Source organism: Moschus berezovskii, chromosome 3 (genome assembly GCF_049115385.1).
Source record: "Moschus berezovskii isolate FMDL1 chromosome 3, NW_MosBer_1.0, whole genome shotgun sequence".
NCBI classification, from domain to species: Eukaryota; Metazoa; Chordata; class Mammalia; order Artiodactyla; family Moschidae; genus Moschus; species Moschus berezovskii.
Window position 1 is genome coordinate 29,640,585 of NC_142462.1, and position 13,566 is coordinate 29,654,150.

The 13,566-nt window shown below is 39.0% G+C and overlaps 1 protein-coding gene across 1 annotated transcript in view; it reads right to left on the reverse strand.

Annotated features, from left to right (window-relative positions):
* Nucleotides 1–13,566, reverse strand: part of DGKB (diacylglycerol kinase beta) — an 898,781-nt gene that overhangs the window by 669,880 nt on the left and 215,335 nt on the right. The gene's annotated exons all lie outside the window — the stretch shown is intronic.

Genomic DNA, 13,566 nt, shown 5'->3' on the forward strand with positions numbered 1-13,566 from the left:
TACATAAAAACATGTATTTATGTCCAATCATGCAAAAGACATCCTTTTTGCCATCAAGGAAACTTCCCATGGGTAAGAGAGAAAAAGAACATACAAAAAACCCGGATAAACATGACAGATTTAATTAGCAAGGTAGGACTACACAACTGTAGCTTAAATACAGTCCACACTTTATTTCTGACACCTGTTCATTGTGCCTAGGCCAAGACAAGGGTAGTGAACTTGAGTGCCTATTCATAAGAGCTGATGATTGCAGATTATCTCGATGATGAGAATTAAGCTGAAACCTTTTCACAATAAATAGTTCCATCTTATGAGAGAAGCCTCTGAAACAAGCCCATATGCGTCTGATAAGGTAAACCTTGATTATCCTTTGAGGTCTGTTTGGTCATATGAAAAGTATGAGGGTGAGATGGCTAATGGGGTGAATGGCTACATGGTTCCTAATCAACCAGGAGTTACTGGGATGGAAGGAATAACCTTAACCAAATACAGTCTAAAAGCCTGCCATTCATCTGTCATTCACCAGCACAACTCAACCTAATGACATCTCTTGCTCTAGTTTATTTCCTTCCATGTGTAACTTTGATAAAATACCTGTCATTTCCTTCAGCCATTTCAAGATATCCAGGAATACAATTTCATGCATTATGAAAAGTCAGAAGTTAGTTTAGTAGTCACAAGATTACTGCTAAGAAAATGTGTCATTTACTGAGTGTAGAATATGTGGCAGGAACCATGCTGGGCACTTGAACATGAAACATCATCTTACTTAACTCTCCCATTAACCCTGTGAAGGAGACTGCATCATTACCATTTTACAGATGAGAAACAACCTTAGTGAAATTAATTGCCAGAGTTTCATAACTAGCAAATTTGTCCTCTTTAGTCTACACTAATAGCTTACAGACTATTTTTGTTCAAGGCCAATAGGAAGAAAAAGTAAGAAAAACAATTTACATCTTAATCCAGCACAAATACACACATACACACACACACTAATAGGTTTCCTAAATGTGCCAATATTTTCTTTCCTCTGTTAACCTATTTTCTTCTATTTCTTTCTTAAAATTCTTTGGTCAAAGACCCCTTAAGTTGAATTCATTATGGGCCACAACCCACAGTTTGAAAAACAGTGTTTACATCTTTCATTTTTACCAAAGCCTTATTTCAAATATACCTCTATGCTTCACATTAATGCTACTTCTGTTTACCATTATTGAAAAAGACACACACATATACACAAATAAATATACTATAAATTGATTTCCCCCCTTGACAAAAGTGTCACTGTATATCTAATACAAAGTAATATGGTCACTTTTATAAACCAAGGGCAGAGAATAGAAGACAGTCTGAGCTTTAAAAAGAAAATACCTGACTACTTCTAACTAACCATCTAAAGCCTCGCCAGCTGCAGGAATAAGCAGTTTCAGTCTATGATAAAAGACATTTTGGCACTGATCCTTCACATGACCATAACTTCCAGACTTGAAGAACACAGCACTTGAATTATGGTTGGATAAACTATGACCTAACTCATCCTGCATGATGAGCTGATCCTCTCTTCCATGCTCCCCCTTGATGGCACTGAAATGCTTTAATCAGTTACATTTAACTCTTTTACACTACAACTCAGCACAAAACAAGAAAGAATAAAAAGCATGTCGTCACATTCATCTGGAAGAAAGCCAAAAAGTATCCATTTTCACTTACATATTTTCATTTTTGATCATCTGTATTTATAAAACGAAGGTTATGGTATCTCAATATCAGTTTTCATAGTACTGAACACAAAAATTTGGAGAACATGAGTATCACAGTTTTCTGCTTGCCTTTCTTGTATATCATGTACATACTGAACATGAACATAAATGTATAATTTAAATTTAATACTACTTTTGGTCAAGAAACATGTTACTCTACTAAGATTGTTTCTGCTTGACAAAATGACCATTTGCCATTTGCAATTCATGATATGTTGTAAACTGAAAGTTTTATGATGCCTTGAATTGCATCATAATTTCACATTTAAAAGAACTTAAAAGTTATTTAAAAAGAAATTATGGGCATATATGACAACACACAATGAAGAAATAATCCAATTTTCCTTAAGCCCAATTTCAGCTAAATTTGAGAGGTAAAATGTAAATTTTTGCAAAGATTTATAGGGTGCATCAGAGAAAACAAATAAAATGTCAAAGGCCTTTTTCACAATTACTTTACAACAACAACAAAAAATATAGAGAGCTAGACTACTAAATCTCGAGGTATTTCATTAAAAAAGCTTGGGATGGTTCCTGCCCCAACCCTCTCCCTTAGATCAGCCCACTTTTTCTTATGTGATGAAAATGTTTGTTTTTTCATTTAATATTCTGAAAACAGGTCATAGGGCCTCAATTTGTCTTCACAGAGGTTATTTTTACATCTGTACTCTACCCTGTAAAAAATTTTTTCCTGTCCCTAAATTTGGCTGTAGGTCTTACCCAGTACTTACTCATCTCTCAGAAAGTTCACTTCCATGAAGAAAAGTCTTTTTCCTTTTAAGCAGTTTGTGCTAAGAGTTATACAGAAAACACAGGAGACTATGCAAATGGCAAATGAACATAGCAAGCCTGGTTTCCTGCCTACAGCATCTCAATGAAGTGAGATGGTAAATGGAAATCTACTCTTCTCTTTAGCAGTAATAGCCTCTGAAGAAGAGGCTCAAAAGTCTACTTCCCTTTAACAAAGACCATTTTAACCCATCCAGTCACTGGTGAAACTCTCTCTTCACAATTGGAACTGTACGTGAAGCTAGGTATAAAAGCAAGTGGTCAATATTTAGTTCTGAAGATCACATGATCAACACCCAAATTCACACATTCTCTGACTTGCCCAAGGTTATGCTTCTTTAAATATTTCCCCACAAAAGTGAAGTGTATACACCTATACACATGCCATTTATGTCCACAGACACATTTATAGCTATACACATATAATATATATTATAAGGTACAACAAAGTACAAAATAAAGTGAAAAATAGGCATGGTAATTACAGTCTATTAGTTTTATTGGGAATAATTAAATTGTACTCTGACGGCATTTTTTGGCTTTTATGATTATTTTATATATATGTATATATACACATATATATAAAGATTCTTCTCTGCAAAATTTTAAGTACAAAAATAATTAACATTAGTCAAATTGAATATTGTTTATAACTAACAAATTCTTTAAACACCTTATTTTCATTATATTCTGATACTCCATTTCTTGAAACAGTAACTTTAAAGGTTCTGTTCTAATAGATACATTTAATTCCAGTCTCAAGGTTCAATTATTAGCAAATCTGTTTTGGTACATGTTCAATTATCATCTCTGCTCCAGTTTATTTTATTTTCAAACACTAGCATTCCAGATAATGAAAACGGTAGTGTTATCTCCATTATTTCCCTTTCTCTATTAAAATGAAATATTCAAAACTAATAACACAAATTAAAATTCTAAAGTTATCACGCAAGAAACACTCTGGCAATTTGGTTTTTCCAGTTTCTATACTGGTTCAATTGGAGAAATTTGTCAGGCTTCTCAAGAAATATGTCACATAGTATAATCACATATCGAGGCTTCCCAGGTGGCTCAGTGGTAAAGAATCTTCCTGCCAATGCAGAAGACACAGGAGATGTGAGTTCAGTCCCTGAGTCAGGAAGATCACCTGGAGGAGGAAATGGCCATCCGCTCCAGTATTTCTGCCTGCAAAATCCCATGGACAGAGGAGCCTGGCGGGCTACAATCCCAAGGGTCACAAAGAGTTGGACACGACTCAGAAACTGAGCATACAAGCACATATTTCAAACTTCGGGCTTTTTTCAAAAAAGCAGTAAAAACCAGACTTTTCTATCAGTCCTGACCAGTATAATATTCTGCAATGATAAAAATGTTCTATATATTTCATTGTTCAATACAGTGCTATTAACCACACACAGTTGTTTAGAGCATGAGACGTGGCTGGTATTTGAATAAAGAACTGAACTGTTTTAATTGATTGTTAAATTTAGATTTCAATGCTACCTTGAGCTAGTGGCAACCATAGTGCAGGCGACACACTGTCTGTCCACGGGCAGCGTATTGAGAGTTGGTTGAATTAATCTCAGTTCCTTAAATATACTCTAAGTGTGGGAATTAAACCACAACATGTGAAAAGTCACGTTACCCAAATTCCTATATTTGACACATTAAAATGAAATCTCCATAATATTTTTATTTTTAATTAAATAATTAACTAATTTGGCTGTGCTGGGTCTTCATTGCTGCCTGAAGGCTTTTCTCTAGCTGTGGTGAGTGGGGGCTACTCTCTAGTTGCAGTGTACAGGCTTCTCAAGAGGAGCTTCTTTTTTGACTAAGCACGGGCTCTAGGGCCCACACGGCTTCAGCAGTTGTGGCTCTCGGGCTGTAGAGCACTGGCTCAGTATTTGGGGCCCGTGGGTTTAGTCACTCCATGGTATATGGGATCCTCCTGGACCAGGAATGAAACCCATGTCCCCTGCATTGCCAGGCAGATTCTTATCCACTGTACCACCAGGGAAAGGGAAAGTGAAGTCACTCAGTCGTGTCTGACTCTTTGCGACCCCGTGGACTGTAGCCTATCAGGCTCCCCTGTCCATGGGATTTTCCAGGCAAGGGTACTGTAAGTCCCTAATAATACTCTTTAAATTTTACTATACTCTTTCTGGATGTATGATATTGTAAGGGGGAAAAAACTACACTGAATTTGATCTTTATTCTGTATTTGCAAACTGAAACACAGATAAATGACCTGTTTGTGAATAACAGTAATAGCTGGCATTGTTAATGTAAATTATATTTTTGAGTCTCACATGACCCAGTAAGACAGACATTATTTCCATTTTGTATTCAAGAAAACAAAGACCACTTGTGCACCCACAATTTAAAAGGCAACCTGATGCAGGATTATTTCAAGGTTTAAGTATACTTTTGTGGTGCTAGAGAGCAAAAACCGAATCAGTGAAATCTGTCTCCTGCCTCTCAATAAATGACCTGTTAAGACTCTGGTTTTCAAGACTCTCGAGAGTACCTACATTGATTATCTCATAAACTTCTGGAAGGAAATTAGAGATCCTAGCCATGGCTGAGAGCTCTTAAATGTTCACCTTCCATTCAGATCAGTCCTTGGCCATCCACTTAATACATGTTTGTGAGAAGACTGTGTATATACTGGCTTGCATGCAGAAGCATGCACACAATTTACCAAATCTTTACCTGCATTTTCTTATAGGGAAATGGGTTATGAATGATTTTTCTTTTCATTTAACTGTGTTTTTTAATAGGTATACAACTAGCATATCCTTTATAAGCATGTTGTTGTTATCTAGTCACTAAGTCATGTTTGACTCTTTTGCAACCCCATGGACTGTAGCCCAGCAAGCTCTCTGGATTTCCCAGGCAAGAATACTGGAGTGGGTTGCCATTTCCTTCTTCAGGGGATCTTCCCAATGCAGGGATCAAAAAAAAAAAACAAACCGTCTCCTGCATGGGTAGGTGGATTCTTTACTGCTGAGCCACCAGGGAGTCCCAAACCTAAATAAATATTAAAGACCTTTACTGTTACTCATGTAAAACTAGGTTCAAGGCACTGGAGATCAAATATTGAACAAAACATATAAAAATCCCATTTTCATAGGGCTTCTGCGCATAAAAGCAAATACCTAATATCAAGGCATATTTTCTAGCTTGCTACTAAATATTTTTAGAACACATCACAAAGTAAACAATACCCATGATTGATTTGAAGCTCTGTAAACTAATAAATATTATATTGCCCTTAGAGTGTTTCAGGATAAAAGATTTATTGGAGTAAAATAACGTAAGCATTACTACTAATAATAAAACTAATTAGAAGTCTGAATTTGGTACTATAGAGGTATAAAAAATGTAATGGTTGATATATAAATGCAAGTTGGCCAATGGACAGAAATTCTTTTGTCTTCATTTCTAAAGCATTTGTATGTAGGCACATAAACTGCACAGACTATAATCATTATCATCAATAAAGTGTATCTACATTAATAAATGCACAAATATATTTAAAATGGCCACTGTGTGCCGTGAATCTACCCATCTCATCGTTACATCAGTTGTGTACTGTGTTCAGTTTGTGTTTGGGGGCAACTGCCCCGCCTCTGTTTGCATGGTGGAAACTGAATAGCTTATTAGACACAAAAGACCTATAAAACTACTTTACAGTAAACACACACACATACACTGAATATCCTTAAGATAGTCCTGATAAGAGTAATACTTTCTTCTCAGCACAATTAATGAAGTGCATCTTCTGGCAAGAACATTCAGCAAGGTCATTTGGCAAAGGAACATTTTCCCAAAGTTTAAGTACCTCATTAACTATACAATTTTCTGTTCTTAAGTTGATTAACCTCCTTGTGAACAAAGAGGATTTGCTTCACCTTTTCGGTCTAAAACAAGTCCATGTGGAATGAGTCTTTGGTTTTGCAGACAATATAAAAAGAGCGAAATACCATTATTGATAATGGAGCATCACAGCACAAATCCACTAACCGTGGCCACATCAAATGGGCAATGAGAGCAGACCCAAGATTAAAAGGACCTTAACGTTGGTCAGAAATGGCTTTTATTATTCTCAATCTTTTTTATACTATCAACCTCATCTGCCTTCACGATAGCTTCCACACACCTGACAGTGGTTCTTTTCTGCCTTACATCCTTTGCATGGCTCTCCACTTTCTTCTGGATAAAATTCAAAATACAGCAGATGGACAACCCTCTCCACCATGGGATCCTGGCTACCCAACTCATCTGTGCTCTGGTCATGTCATACGCCCTATTCTAAATGAGTCAAGCCCAGCCTAGGTCTCTCAGGGCCTTCCTGCCCACTCCAAAGGCCATCAGGACTCTCATCCTGCCGGAACCCCTCCCCCAACCCTATCTCCAGGCTGAGCCCAATACTTCCAAAGTCATGACTACTATCCACTCTGGCACCATCAAAAATTACCTCCTTCTGACCCTCATCCCAGTTTCAATCAACCATGAGAAACATAGGACTTTCATTCATCCTCAGCCTCTACCCACAGTTTCTGATTCATTATTGCCAAAAGCACTCATTACCATCCAACTTGATATATACATATATGTATATTTTTTTTAACTTTTTTATTAGTCTTTCTTTCCCCACTAGAATGTAAGTGACTATGGGAGGGTTAGTTCTATTTTGGTCACTGATGTACTCCCAGGGCTTTTAATAGTACCTGGCACATTGTAAATGATCAATAAATATTTTGAATAAATAAATATTGACCATCTTAAAGTTTGTGATGGGACATGATTTGAATATTTAAAGAGAAATGTATAGGTTGCTTTCTATTCCTGGAACTCCCAATCCACTCCCACCCGTACTTACCCCTACCTCTAGCTAACCTGGATATTTTTAATTTATTTTACTGTTAGATAACTGATCACCTAACTGCCTGTTTTTCTCCCTGACTCTAAAGGATCCTCTGTTTTCTTATGGAATTCCTAACACATAATATGTTTTTGAAAATGAACGTATACATAAATTAATGAATGGTAAAATGAATAATTAAATAGAGCTGGTCAATTCACCACATGATCTGATTTAAAGGATGCTAGGAAAATGGTCTCTTTGTACCCTATAAACAACGAATAAAAAATAACCACCTAAATTTTACACTGACCTGAGCAACTGAACTGACTGAGCTGAAGGTCCCATCACATCATGGCAAATAGATGGGGAAACAGTGGCAGAATTTTTTTTTGGGGGGGGACTCTAAAATCACTGCAGATGGTGACTGCAGCCATGAAATTAAAAGACACTTACTCCTTGGAAGAAAAGTTATGACCAACCTAGACAGCATATTAAAAAGCAGAGACATTACTTTGCCAACAAAAGTCCGTCTAGTCAAAGCTATGGTTTTTCCAGTAGTCATGTATGGATGTGAGGGTTGGACTATAAAGAAAACTGAATGCTGAAGAACTGATGGTTTTGAACTGTGGTGTTTGAGAAGACTCTTGAGAGTCCCTTGGACTTCAAGGAGATCCAACCAGTCCATCCTAAGGGAAATCAGTCCTGAATATTCATTGGAAGGACTCATGCTGAAGCTGAAACTCTAATACTTTGGCCACCTGATGTGAAGAGCTGACTCATTTGAAAAGACCCTGATGTTGGGAAAGATTGAAGGAAGGAGAAGAAGGGGATGACAGAGATGAGATGGTTGGATGGTATCACCGACTTAATAGACGTGACTTGGAGTAAACTCCAGGAATTGGTGATGGACAGGGAGGTCTGGCGTGCTGCAGTCCATAGGGTCACAAAGAGTCGGACACAACTGAGTGACTGAACTGAGCTGATGGCTAATAAAGAACGTTCACTATTATAAGGGAGATTCCGTGGTGGCTCAGATGGTAAAGCATCTGCCGGCAATGAGGGAGACCCAGGTTCAATCCCTGGGTCAGGAAGATCCCCTGGAGAAGGGAATGGCAACCCACTCCAGTACTCATGCCAGGAACATTCCATGGATGGAGAAGCCTGGTGGGCTACAGTCCATGGGTTTGCAAAGAGTCAGATACGACTGAGCGACTTCACTTCACTTCACTTTACTGTTATAAAGTTAATATTTTGGACCCTGGGAGCCCAACAGGAATATACAGAATGAGTGTTTGAAGCATCTAATAAACCATATTACCTCCTCTTCTAATTGCCCTATTCTTATAGAAAGGAACGTTACAAATGCCACAAATATCTACTGTGAATTGCTACCTTATACAAAAAGAAATAAAATTTAGCTGAAGTGGGTTATTTCTAGGAATGCATGTGCTACAACAGTCGCACGTGGGAGCTGGAGATAAGCAGGGATGTGGCAGCCATCCTGCGAGCGGCAGACAGTGGGACTTTTACAAGGGTGCCCAGGGTGCTTCCCAGCTGCATTCTCTAGGGACCCCAGCTCTCCCATCCTTGCGTCCCTAATACGGAACACAGCATACCCTCTTGAATTAGAATGAAGCACTCTCTGAGACATGATGGAACTGTGTTTGCTGTGAAATAAGGGCAGAGGAAACATCATGCAGAAAAGGCCAGAGTCCTGAGTAAGCAAAGTGCATGTTAAGTCACAGCTAACTGTTGGACATGAAAATGACCTGGGTGCGTGGGGCAAGGAGACAGAGAATGAGGGCTAGAGGCAGATTATGCAAGCTGCATGTGCATGCATGCGTGTGTGCTCAGTCATGCCCAACTCTTTGCGATTCCATGCACTGCAGCCCACCAGGCTCCTCTATCCATGCAATTCTCCAGGCAAGAATACCAGAGTGCCTTGCCATGCCCTCCTCCAGCGGATCTTCCCCAACCCAGGGATAGAACATGTATCTCTTAGATCTCCTGCATTGGCAGATGGGTTCTTTACCACTAATGTCATCTGGGAAACCTCCTGCAAGCTGCATGGCATGGGATTGAAATGAAGTGAAGTGAAAGCGCTCAGTTGTGTCCGACTCTTTGAGACCTCATGGACTATACAATCCATGGAATTCTCTAGGCCAGAATACTGGAGTGGGTAGCCTTTCCCTTCTCCAGGGGATCTTCCGAACCCAGGGATTGAACCCAGGTCTCCTGCATTGCAGGCGGATTCTTTATCAGCTGAGCCACAAGGGAAGCCCATGGCATGGGCTTAATGCTATGAAACTCAGACTCTGTCACCTTCTAAACTGGCCTGCCCAGGCCCTGGAGGCTCAGCAAGGGCACTTCGGGGCGGGGGGGCGGTGTATCCAGCCTGGGGAAGAGGGGGTAGGAGGGAGGCAGAAAGATTAGGACTTCCCTGTACTCAGACCTCTCCTGTACTGTCCCCAAAGCAAAGGAACTCTGCTTTAATTGACTTTAAATAACTAGGATTTACGTTTATTGGAAAATAAAGGTTTAAAAAACATTCCACCAGGTGACAGTGAAAGCCAGAACCCCAACATAATATTATCATGGTACTATGTTAGAAAAACCATTTTGGACACAGAACGGTAGGGCCTGGCTGGGAGTCATGCTAACCTAAAGTCTGTGACACAATGATGAATCAAATGACACTGGCAGAATGTTTGAGAAGTTACAACGAGTAACAGAGAGCACTGTTCGATTAAACGTGAGGAGAAAAGCAGTGAAGCGTAGGGAGTGTCCAAGATTTTCAGGTAGGGAAATTGATAAATACTCAGGTTCCATTCACCAAGAAAGCAGATAGGCATAGAAGCAGATTTGGGTAGAATATAATTATTTGACTTTCAGATACAATTAGTTTGATTCCTTATGGAACACTCAGATGAAGGGCTCCATCTGGAATATAGTAATATATATTCTCTGAAAGGGGAATTGCCGGGAGCCAGCAAGGGAAATCCTACCCGTGGCAAAGGTCAATTGGGGAAGAGGCCTGATGGGCAAAGGCTAATCAGGACTCGAGGAACCCCCTGGACTTACCCGAGCATCTACCCCAAAGAAAACCGGAGTCTGACTGCCTTACTATCTTACGTCTCTTACCAAGTCCTCTAATACTTACGGGGGCTTCCCCCCAACCACCTTTCTCTGAAAACATTAATTCAGAGCTGTAGTTAAAAAGTTCTCCTCGGCTTAATAGGAGTGTTCCAATCCAAGCCCCTCTGATAGCTTTCTAACTTGCCTGACAAGTTTGTCCGGGCTCTTACAATTACGAATGTGACTGTTTACAGCCTCCCAGCCATGCAAGGACAGAAAGCCTAATATTCTAAAACACAGGAATTTGTTGAAGAAGTTAAAATCATTAGAATAGTACTAAAAAAGATTTCATTGTTGAATCAATGCTTGCTGCAAAGTTTCCATATTTTCTATCTATTGTATCCTTGGAGATATATTAATCACATATAGAGAAAATAAGTAGTATCCTTTGATTTAATCACATCAGATCTTAAGTAAATAAATTCTTTTCTTGTAGCTCACTACACCCTTGCCTTATAGGAATGTAACCTTGTCATGTCTCTTTGGAGAATAGCACCTGACTTTAGGAAAATCACCTTAAAAGAATATAAGCCTTTTTCTAGCTAACTAACCTTTGTTAGGAGAGAGGGCCATAACCTGTCAGCAGGCCTCCTGGCCAGAAGATGATGTAAAACACCTAAAACTTTTGTATATCACGAGACATACAAAAATAAGCCCTGCTCCTGATAAGGGTCAAGAATGCTGACCCCGCGTGATTTTGGCGTGACTCTATACCTCCCTTTCTCTATTTTTTATGTGCACAACTTAGGGTATAAAAGCAGCACTGGAAAATAAAGTTTTGGGCCTTGCTCACGGAAGCTTGGTCTCCCCGTGTCGTTCTTTCTCTTTTTCCGTCCTTTTCTCTATTCTCCTTTTTCTGGTTGAGATCCTTGGAGCACTGGGCCCTCCGCATTTACTTATCTGCCTGGGCTTCTAAGACCCACTCGAGGGGGTGCCCTGGTGGGGTGCCTCCAGAGATTCGAGAGGGCGCCTGCGGCCTATGTAAACAGAGTAGACCCCGTGCTGGGGTTTTACGGGTTTCCTGCGTAAACCAAGGAATCATCAGCTCCTGGCTCTCTTTCTCTCTCTCTCTCTTGCTGACGCCGATGCCGTTCATCCCGAGGATACCCTAGGTCCATATCAAGGCAGGTCCCCGATAAGGAATAAAGAGTTTTGGATTGTGTGAGAAATAACTGAGGCATTTTATGTTAGATAATGCCTTTTTGTGTCTGTGTGTGTATGTGTGAGATGTGAAAAAAAAATGTCATCTGTTGAGAGTGAGGGGAAAGATATGAATAAACTAAAGGAGGTTTCAAAAGTTTAATCTAATTGATCTTGGAGATGGGAACAAGAATAAATACTTTTCAGAATATTTTTTTTTTAAAGCTGAAGAGGTGTTAAGACCATGTTAATACCGGGTGTTAGCCTGTTGTTCTTTAGTTGCTAAGCTGTATCCGTCGTCTTTGAGACCCAATGGACTACAGCCCACCAGGTGCCCCTGTCCACGGCACTTCCCAGGAAAGAATACTGGAGTGAGTTGCCATGTCCTTCTCCAGGGATCTTCCCCAATCAGGGATAGAACAAGCATCTCTTGCACTGGCAGGCAGATTCTTTACCACTGAGCAACCAGGGAAGCCCACGGGTGTTCAGCCACCATGAGTAAAATAGATATCTAGCAGGAAGCTATGGTACAGCACAGGGAGCTCAGCCTTGTGCTCTGTGATGACCTGGAGGGAGGGAGGGATGGAGACTGGGAGGGAGGCTCAGAAGAGAAGGGACACGTGTATATCAATGACTGATTCATGTTGTATAGCAGAAATCAACATAACCTTATAAAGCAATAATACGCCAATCAAAAAACAAAAGAAAAAAGATACCTGGTGTTAGGAATTTATAGTGGCAAAAATCTGTGTATTTGTGAGATTTCTCCCTGGTTATGCTGTGTTCAAATCGTAGGGACTGAAATATGGGATCATAATAGTGATCCATGACTGAGGGTTTGTGAGCCTCTAGAAAGGAAAAAAAAAAAAGGATTCCAAATGAGAAAACCATTTTGTAAAGGTAATAATTCAAGTGATACATTCTAGAGAGGGTAACATGAGAAATGGGTCATTGGACTAGTAAAGAGATTTGGGATTAAGGATTTGGCATTTACAATGAAACAGAAGAGGTTATGGGAAAGGTTGAAAGATGGTACATAGGAGATACATTCAAAAACTGAGTCCAACATGGGAACAATAGAATTAATCATCATATATTTAAATAGGTGATAAGCACTTAACGGTAACAAAATTTTCCAAAATAATATATCATCTGCTACATGAAATGCCAGGTGGATCATTAGGTTTTACAAGTTCAACAAACACAACTCCCTACACACTCACAACATTTTTACCTATTTATGTTTGTCTTAAAATACTTTATTCTATAAAAACTAAATATTTTACTTTTACCCAATACATGATCATTGTTCATTAACAAGAATAATAGTTTTTCCTTTTAAAATGTATGTCTTCTTATTAAAAAGCCCTTATTATCCAGTCTATATATAATCAAGAACAGCTATCATATTCCTGATGGTAATGTGGTGATGAAACAGATGAACTCTCTCAGAGCGATCAACAAAGCAGATTATAGCACCTCATTATTCAATAATAATTTGTGATTTTTTTCAAACATAAATATATCTTATGTAGATAACAGATTATTGTAAGTCTCAAGGAATTTTATATATATATATATATATATATACATATATGTTTTCTGAGTCAAGGTTACCACAGATCTTGAAAATTTTATTATCCAGTGTTCTTTATTTACCCCCCCCAAAAAAAAAGACTATCGAAGGTAATCCTGAAAAGTACATAGGATGAGAAAGAGTGCTACCAAGGCCATTATGCACCTAAGTTTTAAAATTGGAGGCCATGCTTTGAAAAGGCATCATGGTTTAATTTATTCTTGTGATATGACAGTTACATAGCCTACCTTATAATTCCTTTCAAGTAGGTCTTTGCAGAATGTGTGATT